This window comes from Schistocerca cancellata, chromosome 3, assembly GCF_023864275.1.
Source record: "Schistocerca cancellata isolate TAMUIC-IGC-003103 chromosome 3, iqSchCanc2.1, whole genome shotgun sequence".
Taxonomy (NCBI): Eukaryota; Metazoa; Arthropoda; class Insecta; order Orthoptera; family Acrididae; genus Schistocerca; species Schistocerca cancellata.
Genome location: NC_064628.1, coordinates 682,973,616 through 682,992,276, shown reverse-complemented (window position 1 = coordinate 682,992,276; position 18,661 = coordinate 682,973,616).

The following is an 18,661-nucleotide window of genomic DNA, read 5'->3' as shown; positions in this document are numbered from 1 at the left end:
TGGACAATGGTAATCGGACAATCAATGCATTTGTTGGTTCTAATATGGGATGTTTTTCTTTCGTTTTCTCTATTTAATTCAGTTCGAATGCCTAATTTAAATAAGAAATTAGTAAAATATGTGATAATTAATACATATCTAACCATCATTTTTTCAAAAAATGCATATCTTTTTGTTTCTAGTTATGTATCACATGGAAAATTACAATTTTCGTTGCACATGTAAATTCTTAACTATCGATATTCTATAAGAGATGGTTAAGAAACTTGTAATGATTTTTTAAATTTAAACAATCTTAATTAATTATCTTCTATAAAAATCAGTAATTAAGAATTTATATTTTCAATATGTGCAATGTGTTTAGAAACAAGTAGACACGCATATTTCATAAAAATGATTATTAGATATTTGTCAATTAGCATATATTTGACAACCACACGTTGCTGTTGTTCAGTCTGGTTAAACGGAAAAGAAAGAAACTGAGAGCACACGCTTACAACATGTGTCAGAACTGGATATACGTCCAACTCTCCTCCTCTCCTCCTTCCCCTGCCTCTGTCCATCTCCTCATGCTTCCCACTCTCTTTTTTCATCATCTTCTCCCCTCTTTCTCAGTTCATCTACTCCTGCATCCTCTCTCTCTCTCTCTATCTCCTTCTGCCCACTCTCACCCTCTTTCCATCACCTCCTGTATCTTTCTATATCCATCTTTACCTCCCCTATCTCTCTATCTCTTCCTACCCTTCTCTCTGTACACCTCCTCCTTTCCGTTTTCTACTTCCATTTCCTCCCACCTTTCGATCTATCTCCTCTCCCCCCCCCCCTCACAACTTTCTTGTTTGCTAACAGCGTTTTACTGTTCTTATGTCCGACCGAAAGTTCATTAGAGTAGTGTGTAAAAATTTAAAGTAAATCGGTCAAGAACTTTTCTACATTTTCGGTAATAACGTATCCAGAGAGAGAGAAGCACGTATCCAATGCAATGTTACGTCAAAATTTCAAAGCAATCGCTGAATAACTTTCGGAGATTTTGTACGAACGAATCTTAGTGATCCATCAGTTACCCGGTTATCATTCGCCGACACTACTTGTGCAAAATAGCCTCAACTTAGTGAATTAAGGTTCCTTGGGAATCTTCAAAGTCGATTTTCTCGAGAATTTTTGAGAGTTGCATCGACTTGCCTTGAGAAAGCGATATATCAGTTCCGAACTTCACATAGCATATATATAAAAAAAATTACAAAAATCCAACTGCTCGACGGTCAGTTCGACGAGGAAGTAAGTCCACAAGATTCGTCAGATACACCACATCCACTTGTAGCCTCTTACTGACGATTACATCCTGTAGAACTTCCAGGTGGCGTAAATGCCGATTGCTGTGTTTCACCCGCTGCTCCAAATGCCACAGACATACCTCTAGGATTAAAATCGTGTCTAGTATAGGCGTGACGATGCCAGCGGAACAATCTCGTGCACCCTTTTATGCACGGCTGCTGTCATCTTAGAACTCCCGTTGACAGCAGTAGACTCATCACGAAGATGTAGAAGAAGAGGAATAACTTGGTCCCCAGGAATGTTGAAATAATGACCTTGGCTCATGCCGAGAGTAACCCGAATGAGTTGGGTCCAAGTCATGGAAAATAAAACACCCCACTACATCGCACAACCACCTCCGGCCTGAACTTCACCCTCCACGCACTGCGTGTTAAGCACATCATTCGGCCGTTGGTGCACTCGGTGCCTTGTGTCGTTGGAAAATAAGCAAAATCGCGACTCCTAGGCCCATAGTACACGCCTCCAGTCAGATACTGCGCAATTTCTGTGACGTTTGGTCGACTGGAGAAGTCCAGTTTCACTTGTCGCTGCGAGAAGTGGCTTTTTGCGAGATACCAGTCTCCAAATATCCGCTGAATGCAATCCCTTTGGTAATGTCCGTTCGGAAACTGGTTGAGATGGACCTCCATTCACAGTCAGCAAGAACAACTGCCGAGTTTGAAAGCCATTATTGAGAGGGTGTGACATTCGTCTCCGGTTCAGGTCAGTTAGGATTTTTTTACTACCGGTGTTATTTAGCGACGAGTGTCACACCATTCCCTGTAGACACGTTGGACAGGCTAATTGAATACATTAACAAATCGAGCGACTGTACTCACGATACAGTTATGGGCACGTCCAACCCCCGATAGCTCCTTTCTGCATTTCTATCACGATTACATGTCGACCCATATCACTGCGCTGATACCCTAAAACCTACTGGCACCTATGTTTCACAAATACGATTTTACGTCAGCGGTGAGAGACGTCTTTGTGTCAGTTCTGCACCTCGTAAAGCGATCCAGAGTAAATGTTCTCTCTTTTAATGGGGTATCTACTATTCTGATCGGTGAGCTAACTGTAATAAAAGGCATTATGGTTATGGGGTGCTAAGGGCGATGGCTGTGCCCTATCATCGAGGTGTCCATGAACTTATCTTTCAACAAGATAACTCAAGATCGCATATTGCTCATCTTGTCGTTACCTACCACGACACAAATGGTGTTCGTCTCTTACTCTGGCTAGCAAGTTCTCCGGACTGGTTGTGGGTTGCGAGAGAGCGGTGGGCCACCCCTTACTAGCGACTGCGGCTAACGAAATCTGCCGTAGTGTTGGAGCAACAGGACTCGTATCTGCAAGCCAAGCTCAGATCGCTCGAGACCCAGACTGCTTAGCCATTCCTGCTGCCAGTAGTACCAGCTCTAAGTTTCATGCTCCGTATACCCTCGACTAAAATCATACGTTCTTCCTACTATACTGCATACAAACAACAAGCAGAATTTCTTTATTTACTATCATAGGCGATACTGCTTTTTTAATGGCTAGTAGTGTTTATGGCTTTTCTGATGAGATAATTTTGGTGAAATATCGGATAAACATCCGGACAAGAGAATGGGGGCCTTACAAAGTCGGTCACGGTGATCAACAGCAGTGGATCAGTCTGTCGCTGGGACAAGGGGCATTTTACGACAGGTCACAGGTCAAGTAGGGGCGGTCGCGTCACGTTGACACACATTCTACCCGTGCATCGAAGGACGGGAGACAGAAATGCAGGTCATCTACGTGAGTGGTGTAACTCGAAACGATATAGTCTCGAATAACTGCACCAGCATCAGTAGACATCCCCTTAACACGATCCCGATTGTATCAGCTATCAGAGTATCTTCCAGCTCCATTTACCTATGAAGCTCTGGAGGAATGTCTAAACGACATTGTGCGCATTGAAATTAATCTAATCCTTACGGCAGCGATACATTGGGGGTTTTTAGTAGCCAATATTTCTGAACACGTAATTTAAAGCTGGTTCTAGAAACTTTGTAAGTAAGCTTTATAAGAATGGTTTCCGTCTACGCTCAGGAATCTGCCAACTGAGTTTCTTTAGCATCTTCGTGACATTCACCTAAGGGTCGGTTCTGCGATCGTTCTTCCTGCTCTTCTCTTTAGACGTTAAATATGCCCTGTTAGTCCTGCCTGTTACGGTCCCACACACCTGAGCAATATTCTAGGATGTTTTGTATTCAAACTTCAAAAATGGTTCAAATGGCCCTGAGCACTATGGGACTTAACATCTGTGGTCATCAGTCCCCTGAAACATAGAACTACTTAAACCTAACTAACCTAAGGACATCACACACATCCATGCCCGAGGCAGGATTCCAACCTGCGACCGTAGCGGTCACGCGGTTCCAGACAGAATGTATTCAAACTTGTTTCTTTCCTATACCGACAGTATTTCCCTAATATTCTAACAATGAATCGAAATCTGCCACCTGTTTTGCTTACGACTGAGCCTATGTGATCGTTCCAGTTCATATCCCCACAGATTGTTACACCGAGAAGAGTTGACCGATTACAATTGAGACGTGCTGATGTTGTATCCAAAAGATACTACTTTTTTTTATGAATCGCAGAGTTTTACGCTCTTGACATTTAAAACAAGTTACCAACTTTAACACCACTTTAAATAGTTTTGCTGCGTTTTTCCGACAGTACTCCATTACAGATGACTTCATCATCAGCGAAAAATCTGAGGTTAGTATTAATGTTGTCTGCAAGAAGAATAAACAGCAAGAGTCCCAGGCGACTTCTGTTAAAGATCTAACGTTTGTTTTGGGGTCATCTCCCACAGCAGCTCTTGTAAACAGTTATTCTCGGTTTTTTCATCTCAAGCTTGCTGCAATCAAAGAGTATTTTGCAGCAGACGCGTTTCATTTATATTTATGAAGCATCTTCTGTCGTCATTTCGAAAATATGATACCGTATACATGATGTGTGTGTATACATTTCTGTATTTTTAGATGAAAATAGTATTTCTTCATAAAATTGGCGCATAATTTTACTTACTGTGTTTTTGCCTCTTTATACATTTTATAAAGTGCTGCGCTTTTTCCTACGGTGATAGCGGCATTTAAAATCGAAAAAAACAACATGGTAGCACATTCACTTTTGACAATTTTTCTCCTTTTATAAATCTGATTTTTCTTATGCTACATTTTTTATTTATCCACTTGACCTCACTTTTGTAAACTTTACTCGAAAACACTATCGTAGTTTACAGGTGTTCCACACTCATCTTATGTTTAATAACTTGTGTTCTGTATTGCCAACTTTGTGGATGCAATTTTTTTTTCTTTAAAGGGTCTTCCATAAACCTCCTCGCTCTCCTATTCTTTTTAGATCTCCTTCATTTCGTACTTCGTCTACTTATTTCTCAACACCCTTCGATAGCACCAGATTTCAAATGCTTCCAGCTTCTCCTACACTGACTTTCTATCAGCCTAGGTTTCACTTTCATACAATCCAGTGCTCCAGACATTTACTACCCGGAACTTTTTCCTCATTTGCATATCACTGTCTGACACCAGTAGTTTTATCGAAGAAAGCTGTCTTTGCCTGTGGAAAATTACTTCTTACACCATCCTTGCTTCGTCTATCTTGTGAAATCTTGCTTCTCCCACTACACTGTCTGTCCAGTTTCGTGGTTAAGCAAATTTTTATTCTCTTTTCTACTCATCTTCATTGCCTTCTTCTTCGGTTTGGTTATGGGATACAACATGTTAATACTGTATTAAATATAAACGTTTAATTTCGTTCCTTCAAAGAAAAGTGTATTCGTGCTCTCACTCAGTCATATTTGTTTGAAAGGTGCATGGAAGACTTAGACTGCTGGAAGGAGCTGGTAAAATGTAGAGCACCTACAAACAATGGCACACATTGCGACCGATTCTAGAATACTAACCCAGCGTTAGGACTCTTTACGAAGTAATCACAGTGGCAGAAATCGAATTTAGGAACGTGGAACCAGGGCATATAGGAAAATTCTACGCATATGCTCAGGAAACTTCAATGGAATTCTTTGTAAGAACGACTATGTCTTTCCAGTGGAATTTTGTGGAACAGATATTCGAGAAAGACCGTGAAAGAATTCTAATGCCCGTATCGTACGAGGGGATTTCAAAAAATAAGTTACACATTATTAAGGCAGGCCATTGCTAGACTACACCTCAAAGTGACACACGCAAATGCCATTATCTTTCAATATGTCACCAAGTAAACAACAGTCAGAACGTTCTAACAACCGTTTAGTTCCTCGATCATAGAGATCGCTCACGGAGTCATTCGAGAACCGCTGTGTGAATGCCCTCATCGCTGGAAAACCTCTTTCCCAGCGATTGCTGCGAATCAGTTTTTCGGTCGCCTGGACTTTATCGTCTGTAGTTGGTGTCGATGTCCTTCCTTCTCGATCAGCGTCGTCCATATCTGTGAGACCATGGTCGAATTGTTGGCACCATCTCACTACGGCTGCACGCGACATCGCAGTTGGTCCTTAAAGCGCCGGAATTTTGAGGTGAAACTATGTGCAGTTAGACGTTTTGATCGCAAGAGTCGTACTGGTCCATGTAATTCAACTTTGGAGTACATTTTCAGTTGCAGCACCATTTCGGTCGCCCCTGTTACCCGAATCGCGGCAGAACTGTGCAACAAGGAACCCGAAGCATTTAGTCTCTCATGACAGTGCGGCACTCTAGTTGCGGAGTGGTCTTAAGCGTACGACGACGTGTGTAACTTATTTTCTGAAGTTCCTACGTATATCTCATGCAGGGATCATTACAATAAGAGTGGAATATTCAGAACCAGTACGTAGGCATGGAGACTGACATTTCGTCTCACCCCATATACGAATAGAATAGGATGTATCCAAATACTCTCCGCCAATCAGTAGCTTTCCGAACGTACATGCAGGTATAAAACTGAGATAACCAGCATTGAAGAGTTTGCCACTTTATGTTAATGCAATAGCGCAGTAAACAAAGAAGACGAGTCTCCAGAAATGTGTAGTCGAACTGCACGGGGAAAAAACCTTTCCTTTAATGCCAGCGTGCTCGGCACTGATACAGAGAAGCTGGGTCACATAAAACTGTTGGTTTCTTGCAATAATAAGTTTTTATTATAACTAATGATTATTTTTGTCTGAATATGTGTGTTGCTTTTTTTCTTCGATAACAAACTGACCAACATTCGTAGGGCGATACACATATACATGATATTTTGTCCCTATTCCCTCTTTGTTTCCATTACCGTTTCACGTTTAAATCATAAGCTTCTTCGGAACGTACAATTACGTTAATGTATCCAAATACTCTCCGCCAATCAGTAGCTTTCCGAACGTACATGCAGGTATAAAACTGAGATAACCAGCATTGAATACGTTAATGTGGTATCAGAAAAAAATCTAATAGTGCCAGATTTGAAGGTTCAAGTTACCATGCAATATATACTCCTCCACTCGTAGCAGTTATTCGCTAAACAAATTACTCACTTCCAATTCGCAATGAGGTGCTGTACGATCCCTTTCAGAAACAAACTGAGCAGTAATCGCAAACTGGTAGGAAACCAATCGATAGCAGCGTGGCTGTACAGTTGACATGACTGATCGTTCGTTCTGCGAAGCCACAGGGGATTTTCACACTTGCCTAACCAATTCCTCAGCACGTTTGCACTTTATGACAATCGCGCACAGATTTATTTAGTTTCACTGCCCCGTCCCACAGGCAGATCACCATTAATACCATCATTTGCCCTCACCACATGAGACCCTGCGGATACGTTTGGAATTTAAGCCATAATACCGGTGCAAAGTCTGAGATCGCGATCTTTTCTCCACACTACTTCTCATCCGTATTATGGAAAGATTTCCACCATCAATAGGACTCGAATCTACTACCCGCAAATAGACTGCCACAGCATTAGCAAGCGTTAGTATCCCTGGCTATTAGAGCGGTTGAGAAAAGTAACGGTTGATGATAAACTGGAAAGCGAAAGAAGGAAGCCGAAATGCTGATAGTTCGTACGTGATCATGGAATTTAATGTGAGAACTATCGCCGAGGTTGGAAAAACTTTATCGAGTACAATCTTGGAGTTAGCACGCAAGCTCAGTTTTACGATAGATGGTGATCATAATTTTATAGTTGTTTTCAGTCCGAAGACTGCAGCCATCCGCGGTATTTTATCCCCTACAAAACTAAATCTGCATACTGTTGCAAGCTAATTCCATTTAGACCTGCTCACTGTATTTAACTCTTGCTCCTTGTCCAGAACTTGTGCTTCGTCACTTCCCTCCATTACCAATTTGACTATTGCTTGAAGCATCAGGATTTTTCCTATTAACTTATTCTCTCTTTTCGTCTAGTTGTAAGATAAAGTTCTTTTCTCTCTGTTTAGATTCAATCTTCAACATTTCCTGTAACACGGTATTTCGAAAGATTCTATTCCTTTCTTACCTGTACTGTTTACCGTCCCATTTTCTTTCCATATAATGCTAGGATCCAAACAAATATTTTCAGAAAAAATTTCTAACAATTAAATATGGATTCGCACTTGGAATTTTCCCTTTTTCAGAAAAAACCTTTCTTGCTTTTGTGAGAACGAAGTTTTTCGCAGCGGCACTTATGTATAAAATATTCTCGGTATTCTTGCCGCGTCATTTCTAATAAAATCTCGAGCTTTCGACGATTACCTCCATCGTCATCGTCAGGAGCTGACTGTCTCCACTGCTGCTATGGTAGCCTCTATATAGCCCGAAGACGGCTTCTGATTGGTCGGCTTCTGATTGGTCGGCGATTACGTGCTGCTGTCTCAGACGGTGTCACTGTGTGCGCCGGTGGCGCCACCGCTTCCGTTTGAACGTAAACCTTGGAAGGAACGTCTCTGCTGCTTCTCTGCATCAAGCGCTCGTTTCCACGCACAGCTCAGATGGTATCCGCTATCGCGGTTAAAGTTCTTTTGGCTCATTCTTATTTCAACAGCCTCCTTAATAACAGAATCCCAGTACGTGGAGGCATGGGACAGAATTTTAGTTTCATCGAACAATATCTTTTGTTTGTTCGTGAGGCTGTGCTCCGCAATTGCCGATTTCTCCAGCTCTCTATTTTTAATATGGCATTGGTGTTCTGCACAGCGGTCGGAAACGGTACGAATAGTCTAACCTATATAATTGCTTCCACACTCACAGGGTATATTATAAACTCCAGGGACCCTGAGGCCGAGATTATCCTTAACAGGGCGCATCATCTCCTTAATTTTCTTAGGAGGACGAAAAATCGGTCTTATACCACGTCTACGCAGGACTCTTCCTATTTTGCTGGAAATTGCGCCACAAAAAGGAAGAACCGCAATCGGTGTTTCATCCTGTGAGGTTGCAGCGAGGTTGCAGCATTATCACGTTTCCTTTTGTACGGACTACCGAAGGTCCATAAGGATAATGTTCCCATGAGACCTATTGTCAGTGCAATTGGTTCTCCTACTTATAAGCTGGCCAAATACCTAACAAAGTTGATGACTCCTATAGTTGGCCGGTGTCAACATCACATCAAAAACTCCCAGATGTTCATTGAGAAAATCAAAGATATTAGAGTTGGTCCAAATGACATTTTAGTCAGCCTGGATGTGGTGTCGCTGTTCACAAAAGTTCCTGTGGAGGACACTTTGAAAATGCTGGCGGATCTCTTTCCTCCTGAAACTGTAAAGTTGTTCCGGCACGTGATGACGACCACCTACTTCTTGTATGGTAATAAATTTTATGAAATGACAGACGGTATGGCAATGGGCACTCCGTTGTCTCCATCACTGGCTAACTTTTTTATGGAGAATTTTGAAGAACGTGCACTAAATTCGGCTCCCCTCCGTCCATCCTTATTTTATCGTTACGTTGACGATACATTTATGATCTGGCCACACGGCGAAGAAGCTCTTAAAGAATTCATTGAACACATGAACAGCATCCATTCGAACATCCAGTTCACTGTCGAGATGGAGAAGGAAGGGAGACTGCCTTTCTTAGACGTTTTAGTACAACGACAGACAGACGGGCGTCTTGGCCTCTGTGTATACCGTAAGCCGACGCATACCGATTTATACCTGAACGCACAGAGTTTCCATCACCCTGCTCAGAAGAGAGCCGTTTTGAACACGTTGGTATATAGAGCCAAAACTGTTTCAGACGAGGACCACTTAACGTCCGAGATTAATCACCTAAAGAACGTGTTCTGAAAGAACGGCTATGGTGCACGCGATATAAAGGCAGCGTTCTCCAAAAGAAGGAAACATGATAATGCTGCAACCTCACAGGATGAAACACCGATTGCGGTTCTTCCTTTTTGTGGCGCAATTTCCAGCAAAATAGGAAGAGTCTTGCGTAGACGTGGTATAAGACCGATTTTTCGTCCTCCTAAGAAAATTAAGGACAATCTCGGCCTCAGGGTCCCTGGAGTTTATAATATACCCTGTGAGTGTGGAAGCAATTATATAGGTCAGACTATTCGTACCGTTTCCGACCGCTGTGCAGAACACCAACGCCATATTAAAAATAGAGAGCTGGAGAAATCGGCAATTGCGGAGCACAGCCTCACGAACAAACACAAGATATTGTTCGATGAAACTAAAATTCTGGCCCATGCCTCCACGTACTGGGATTCTGTTATTAAGGAGGCTGTTGAAATAAGAATGAGCCAAAAGAACTTTAACCGCGATAGCGGATACCATCTGAGCCGTGCGTGGAAACGAGCGCTTGATGCAGAGAAGCAGCAGAGACGTTCCTTCCAAGGTTTACGTTCAAACGGAAGCGGTGGCGCCACCGGCGCACACAGTGACACCGTCTGAGACAGCAGCACGTAATCGCCGACCAATCAGAAGCCGACCAATCAGAAGCCGACCAATCAGAAGACGTCTTCGGGCTATATAGAGGTTACCATAGCAGCAGTGGAGACAGTCAGCTCCTGACGATGACGATAGAGGTAATCGTCGAAAGCTCGAGATTTTATCTAGAACTGACGCGGCAAGAATACCGAGAATATTTTATACTTTCTTGCTTTTGCCAATTTGTATTTTATATACTCTTTGCACCCTAAAAATTCCATCGTTCTTTTGGAACATGAAGTCCATGAAGGGCTGCAAATGGGCTCTAAGTAGCCGAACATAATCATTTCCAGTCAATTATCTGTTCGGTCTGACCAGAGGACCCAGTCCATTCGACGAAAACATCTCCCACACCTTTATGGAGCCACCACCAGCTTGCAAAGTGCCTTGTTGACAACCTGGTTTCGCTGCTTTATGTGGTCTGCGTCACACTCGAAGTCTACCGTCAGCTCTTACCAACTGAAATCGGGACTCATCTGACAGTCCATGGTTTTCCAGTCGTCTATTGTCCAATCGATACGGTCACGAGCCCAGGTGAGACGATGTAGGCGATGTCGTGCTGTTAGCAAAGGCACTCACGTCAGTCGTCTACTACCGTGGCACAGTAACACTAGATTTCGTTGCATTGTCCAAACGGGTAAGTTCGTCGTACGTCCCACAAGATTTCCGCAGTTATTTCACGCAGTGTTGCTCCTCTGCGAGCAGTCAGAACTCTATGCGAACGCAGCTGCTCTCGGTCATTAAGGAAAGGACGTTAACTAGTGAATTGTCCGTCGTGAGATATAATGGGTGAACTTTGGTCTTATCGGCACGCTCTTGATACTGTGGATGTCGGGATATTAAATTCCCTAACTATTTCCGGAATGGAGTGTCCTATGCGTCTAGCTCCACCTACAGACTCTGTTAATTCCCATCGTGCGGCCATAATCACGTCGTAAACCTTTTCACATGAATCTCCTGAGAGCAAATGACAGCCCCGTTAATGCACTGCCCTTTTATGCTTTGTGTACGCGATACTACCGTCATTTGTATATGGGCATATCGCTATCCTATGACTTTCGTCGCCTCAGTGAGCAGTCGCTGCAGTTATAGCCCAGCCACTATGAGTGATTGTCGGACGTAAAAGTCAAGTATCAAAGTTGTTATTAGTTATTCGAGCTTGAACTATAAACTATCTGAAAGCTGTCCATCTCAACAACTATTAGGTGGTTAGCCAAAATTCAGCAAGCTAGGCTAGACCCATGTTCGGAACTTTTACTTCACCGCCATGCCTTGTCATAAAAGTAATGATGAGTATTTGTGTACATATTATGTTGGTAAACGATTTCTATATGTCACTTATTTTGTTGCCGACCATACTGAGTTTTAATTTCCTATGTCCTTTTGACGAGACTTGTTGCAGGCATACAAGCATGCCACCTATCTTTGGTGTTGGACGTTAAAACTATTTCGTGAATTCAACATAAAAATTACTAAACCGCTGAAACAGTCACCCGAATGGCTTTGAATATTCCCTACTGGTTCTACCGCGTATACCAGAGAAAAAATTGCTGTCATGCTACGCTCCGAAGGGTTGAGACATTCAGTGGAGTTGCAGCCTGCGATATCCGTAGAAAAGGGTATAATCGTCCAGGGGGTGTCGTCAGTGTCAAAGTTTGTCAAGAAAGTCGTCGTGCTGCTCATCCCATTGAAAACTCTCGTTTTAGACAACAAGGGAAGGGGTGTTTTCATTGACATCCTATATGCAACCTCCCGAGGCCTTTTCGTGATGATTATAAGCGATGGTGTGTCTGAAATGCCATAAGAAAACCGCGTGCTTTCAACTCTGTGTGCCGCGGTTCTGACCATATCACATGTGTCAAGAGAAGGGGCTGAAGACCTTCCCATCGTGTGACACTCTGGGGTTGTGGAATTGCGGTGGTATTTGGTATGAATGTTACATCACTAATCCCCCTTAGACCGCACATGAACTTCTGACTGTTGCATTTTTCTCGCATGTGTGGTCACCTTACCATTTAAAGCATTGCCGAGGTGAGGGTGACGTCGCAGGGAGCCACGTTTTTGCACCGCTATAGAGAAAGGTTGTAGACATCTTTGCACCAAATTTTAAACTTCTGTCTCGCCTTGGAGGCAGTTAACTGATAGCAAAAATGTGTCCCTTCAATCGTGTTTCCATGCGCATATTCATCCAGTATTTCAGAACAAGAGCACTTAGCGACTTCCAACGAATTTTACAGGTAATTTCAAACCTTTTCGAAACTTTTTCTCTCTTACACCCCCTTAGAGTAACGAAAGGCAAGAGTTTGGTCGCTTACCACGTTTTCGCTGTTCATGCAGTGAAACTTCAGCATCAAACATGTGAGTTCGAATCTTGAAAGAATCGCATTTGCGGGGTCACTAATTTGCCCAGCGATATATTCTCTGATTACAGTATATTACACTTGCTCCTTTCAACACACTTTGTTCAATCTTCAAAGCCCTTTTTTTTCAAAATCTTCGTTTTGCTGCCTAAACGTTAACCCTATATCTAAATTTCCCTTCGGTCTCCTTTATTGCTTACTCTATGTACAGACTGAACAACATGAGTGTTAAACTGAGGTACACCCTGTCCTTCGACTGCTGCCTTCCTTTCATGTCCTTCGACCCTTACAACTGCAATCTTGTTTCTACACGTCACCTTTTGCAATCTATACTTTATCCCAGATAAGGTTTTCATGGGTGTAATGTGCAATAAAGGAAACAGTATCAACGTGAACATCAGCCGCGTACTGCCCATGTGTTGTCTGATACCAGAGCTGATTCTCAAATTTGTGAGCCGTCTGTGTGTCATGACAGTGTGATTCAAGTTGCAGGATAAAACAGAGACATTTACGGATTGTCCCATTTCATTCCACTCTATTACAGTATTCTCTACGATTCCTGTGGCAGTTGGCTGTTTCTCAGTTGTCTTTCTATAGACAAAAATGTACCAACTATTGAATATAACATAGATCTATACACCACAAATAGAATGAATTTGAACGTACAGTACTGAGTTGAAGGGGAAATGCCTTAGTTTCGCCCTTTTTCTTTTCTTTTTACATGACTACTCCAAAATACCGCCGATGTTCAAAAATGGGTTTTCACTTTGCCTAATTAACGTTGTTTTTCTTTTTAGTTGTTTTCGCGTCTGAACAAAGTCGACAAGGTATTTGAGTCATGGATATACACTGTTTTGCTGCCTTGTGCTAATCTATTCATCTTTCAGCCAACATCCTCTATGATCTGTTTTTCCATATTCTAGTCCTTGTCTGGCCGTGCAATTTTTTCCCCTATTGCTCCTTCCAGCACGAAGCTAACTATCCCTGATGCATAGCTGATGTCCCACTAACCTTCTTATTGACATGTAGGGCACGTCACAGACAAATGTACAACATTAATGCATGCATTATCAAAACCATCCACATTTAAGAGGGGACTTGATTCAGAGGCTCCAAAAATCATTTACAGAGGAGCAGTATTGCATATATTATCATATGCATCCCCAATACGGATTAACGCTCTAATAAGGCAACACAGTTGCAATAAGCACAAACGAATACACTGATTAATTAACATCAAGATTTCCAAAGGCTACAGAGTAGTAACTGACGAACCGCTTGTATTCTGTCGCACCTAATTCCAAGAATTATTAAAATAAAAGGAACAGTGAATGGACAAAGTTAAATGAAAACTGGAAATATTAATTAAACATTAGAAACTCTTGTTTCTCATAAGAATACTGTCGTTCTTAACGAAAGAAATAACAGGAGGCAATACTTGGATATAAGCAGTCACTAAAAGGAGTAAAGCTCAACAAGGAGCAGAATCAAGCTTAACAATTTTCATCAACAAAAAGTTAACACATCTGGTGAAAAACAAACTCTAAAATGAATTCTCAATCAGGCAGAGTGCTTTGCCATTTTAAAGGCTCTCGAAATGCTGAACACATTAGATGGCTTACAAGGAAGGGCACTAAAGCAACATCAAATTCTTTAGGGAATCCAAAGCATTACAACAACCTCATAGAAGAAACAAGAAATAAAACAAATATGTTGCAAAAGAATAACCGTATTGTAGGCATGGGATTTAAGCTCACGTAGGAATACCAGAAAACGAACTTGAAGATAAGCTGGCAAAAGAGGCATCCAGATCACACTGTGAAGTTAGCTATACTAAACGTCCCATGTCACGAAAAGCAGCTGTAGCAGAATGTGAGACTACAAAACAAATCTTTATAAGAAGAATATTTTCCAAGGTGCGCCAAAGGCTAGCTATAAGAATATCTATCTCTTCTAATTTCACAGTGATGGTAATGCGACACGGAAAACTAAAGGCTTCCTACCATCAGTTCGGAATAACCAACGACGCAGTACGTCGATGTATTGGAGGTAGCCTAACTGTGAAACATATGTTACTCGGATGTAGCAGCTTGGATAGACAGAGAAACGTACTACTGAATAGTGTAATAATGAAAAGCGGAAATTAGGCAACTGGTTGCGACTCTTCTAAACCATTCTGTAAATTTTGTAATTCAACAGAAGTTACAAATATATGAATTTCAGTCACCAATTACAAAACAAACTCTGTACTAATTTTAGGGCAGTAGCCACTGTAAGAGAAAACATATTTATTATTTCTACAATAAAAATCTCAATTAAATAACCCATCACATGTAGTAGTACTCACATTAATGGAGCATAATAATAATAATAATAGCACAAGTAATAAACCTCACTCTTTTACGGGTTTTCTACAGACTTCTTTCCTCACCACCTTTTCTTAGTACGAGGGTGAGTCAAATGAAAACCTTAAATATTTTTTTAAATGTTATTTATTGTGCAGAAGTGGTACAAAGTTGCATCATTTTTCAATATAATCTCCCCGACGCCCAATGCAAGTCCTCCAGCGCTTACAAAGAGCATAAATTTCTTTAGAAAAAAATTATTTTGGTAGTCTGCGCAACCACTTATGCACCGCTTGGCGTACCTCTTCATCAGAACGGAACTTCTTTCCTCCCATTGCGTCTTTGAGTGGTCCAAACATATGGAAATCACTTGGGGCAAGATCTGGTGAGTATTGTAGATGAGAAAGACACTCAAAATGCAGGTCTGTAATTGTTCGAACTGTTGTACGGGCAGTGTGGGGCCTTGCATTGTCATGTTTTAAAAGGACACCTGCTGACAGCAATCCACGTCGCTTTGATTTGATTGCAGGCCGCAGATAATTTTTTAGGAGATCTGTGTATGATGCACTGGTGACAGAGGTCCCTCTAGGCATGTAATGCTCCAAAATGACGCCTTTTTCGTCCCAAAAGAGAGTCAGCATAACCTTCCCTGCTGATGGTTTTGTTCGAAACTTCTTTGGTTTTGGTTATGAGGAATGGCGCCATTCCTTGCCCGCTCTCTTCGTCTCCAGTTGGTGGAAGTGAACCCAGGTTTCGTCCCCAGTAAGGATTCTTGCAAGGAAGCCATCACCTTCTCGTTCAAAGCCCCGAAGAAGTTCTTTACAAGCATCAACACGTCGTTCTCTCATTTCAGGAGTGAGCTGCCGTGGCACCCATCTTGCAGACGCTTTGTGAAACTGGAGTACAACATGCAGAATGTGATGTGCTGACCCATGACTAATCTGTGAACATGCTGCAATGTCATTCGGTGTCACTCGGCGGTTTTCCTTCACTATGGCTTCAACTGCTGCAATGTTCTGTGGAGTCACAACTCATTGTGCCTGACGTGGATGAGGAGCAACTTCCACTGAAGTCACACCATATGCGAACTTATTACTGCTTTCGTAGACAAACTGCTGTGACAAACATGCATCACCGTACTGAACCTTCATTCGTCGATGAATTTCAATAGGTTTCACACCATCACTACGGAAAAACCGAATACCAGAACGCTGTTCTTCCCTGGTGCAAATCGCAAGTGGGTCGGCCATCTTTATACCGATACTGCGACGGTATGTGTGCATCTTGTGACGGAACGTCACATAAATATTGACATTTTTAGCGGTTGTAAATCGAAGTTTACGTATTTTATGAATATAATTAGTGTAAAAGATGTAGTTAATGTTCTTGAAACAACTGATAGCAGCGATAGCATCTTTATTTAATGTCTATGAAAATAAAAAATGATCGAAAGAGACGCGATTGTACGGCCGAGGAGGAAGGACGTATTTTGTGGTAGACACACTGTTTTGTTTCGCTATACGGAAGGCAGCCATTGAGCGGCTACATATATTTTAAGTAAGTTATTCGTATTAATTGCTAAAATAAACTTGTTATTATTATTACAAAATGAATTTCTTTGTAATAGTTGTCACCTCAAATGCTCGCAGTGGCTAATTATTTTTAATAAGCATTTTTTCAGTAATTTGCGCTGCGAGAAGCTCATCTTCCGATGCAGCCTCTGGTCAGCCATTACGCGCCGAAGTATTAATTTATTTTTCAGTGTTAACAGTAAATGTAAATGCGAGAGATTTCGTTATAAGAACCTTTTTAAATTGCAACAGATAATTATTTTACGTTAAAGTTCATGTTTTTAAACTATTCAGATTCCATGAGTTCAGTAAGTTCTACCTTGGTTGCTCCACGGCAACAATCGAAATTCTCTCAAGCCTTGCTTTGCAATCAATAAATAGAAATTAACAAAATTACATTCAATTCAGTTAACGGCAACTGCATTTTAGTCATCATGTTCAAAATCTAAAGTTGGTACATGAATAACTGAGGCCCTTCAAGAACCCGTTTCATATTTACTTATGCATGTAAGTAAAAGTGATAAGAGAAGACAATATCCCTGAGATAAAGAATCATGATGATAAATTAAAAAATAAAAATATATATGTAATAAATTTTTTGTATACGACGTAACGAAACTTGTGACAACGACGTCACAATCTGCACTATGCTGCCACCTACAGGCCATTCTGCACGCTGTTCATAGCATTCTTACCAACTTACAGGATAACGGCCGGTGCGAAATTTCAGTTTGTTATTACAAATTTAAGGTTTTCATTTGAATCACCCTCGTACTATCCATATTACACCAGTCCACTTGATTTTTAACTTCTCTCAACACTGCCACATTTATGCTTCTAGTTTCTTCGTCTCTGAGAGCGAGAGTTAAAAAGTTTTTCTTGTCATGCCAATTGCTTCGCGGTGACTGTTTTGTCTCAATATGTAGGCGATGTAGGGCGACAGAACGCAACACGGGGGCGAGTCGATGACCTTGCTGACGTCACGATCTAATGTCTTATGCGTGGGTCGCTGCGGTCGGCCTCTCGCGGCAACACACGCTCACGCGACGCCACCCCGAACTTTGTTACTGAAGGCACGGCCGCTCGAGAGAGCCGCGTTCCACGTGCCGTGCATAAATTGTCTGATAACTCTGGACAGGAAAGCTGTCTAGTCGATACTGCCGGCATAAAACAAATGGAGACCGTTCAACCCTTACAGACCTATCCCACAGGTGTCATTTTCTTGCAGACGATCTGATCGAAAGTGTCCGGACACCAGCATGTGATGCGGAATGGACCACTAGATTTCACGAGAGGCGGATCCACCAATATGAAAGAAGGCTGGTTGTGTTGTCAGCAGAAAAGCAGTAACAGCAGTATGGGATGGTCAGGAAGGCTCAGTCATTTCGAACGTGGACTAGTCATTGTATGTAACCTGAGTCACAGATCCATCAGCGGCATTTCAATACTTCTAAAGTCATTCAAGTCAGCTGTTGGTGATTGTGTAGTGGAAATAGCAAGGAACGACTATAGCTAAACTAAGATCAGGCACGAGTTATGTACTAAAGGACAGGAACCGTCGAGCATTGCAAACGGTGGTTGTAAAATGTCGCATGAAATCAGAGGAAGGTATGGCAACTGAGTTACAAAGTGGTACCCGCAGTCCGTCTAGTACAATGACTGGACATAGAGAGTTAAAAATAATGGGGTACAATGGTTGAGAAGCTATTCGTTAGCCACAAATTTCTGCAGTTAGTGCTAGGCGACACTTTAGGTGGTGCAAAGAGTGATCTCACTTGACAGTGGATGATGTGAAACGAGTGATTTTGAGTGACGAATCGTTTTACGCACAGTGGCAATCAGATGGAAGGGTTTGGGTTTGGCGAATGCCTGGAGAGCGTTACCTGCCATCATGTGCTGTGTAACAGTAAAGCACAGGTAAGGTGGTGTTACGGTATGGAGGTGTTCTTCGTTGTCAGAGTGTGATCCCCTTCTTGCAATTAAGAAAGGATATGAATATATTTTACACCACTGTGTACTGCGTACAGTAGAGGAACAGTTCGGAAATTGTGACTGTTGGTATTAGCATGACAAACAGTGATTGTTGCTATCGGCATGACAACGCACCTTATTGTAAAGCTTTATCGGTGAGGCCTGCGGACAATAACATTCGTGAAA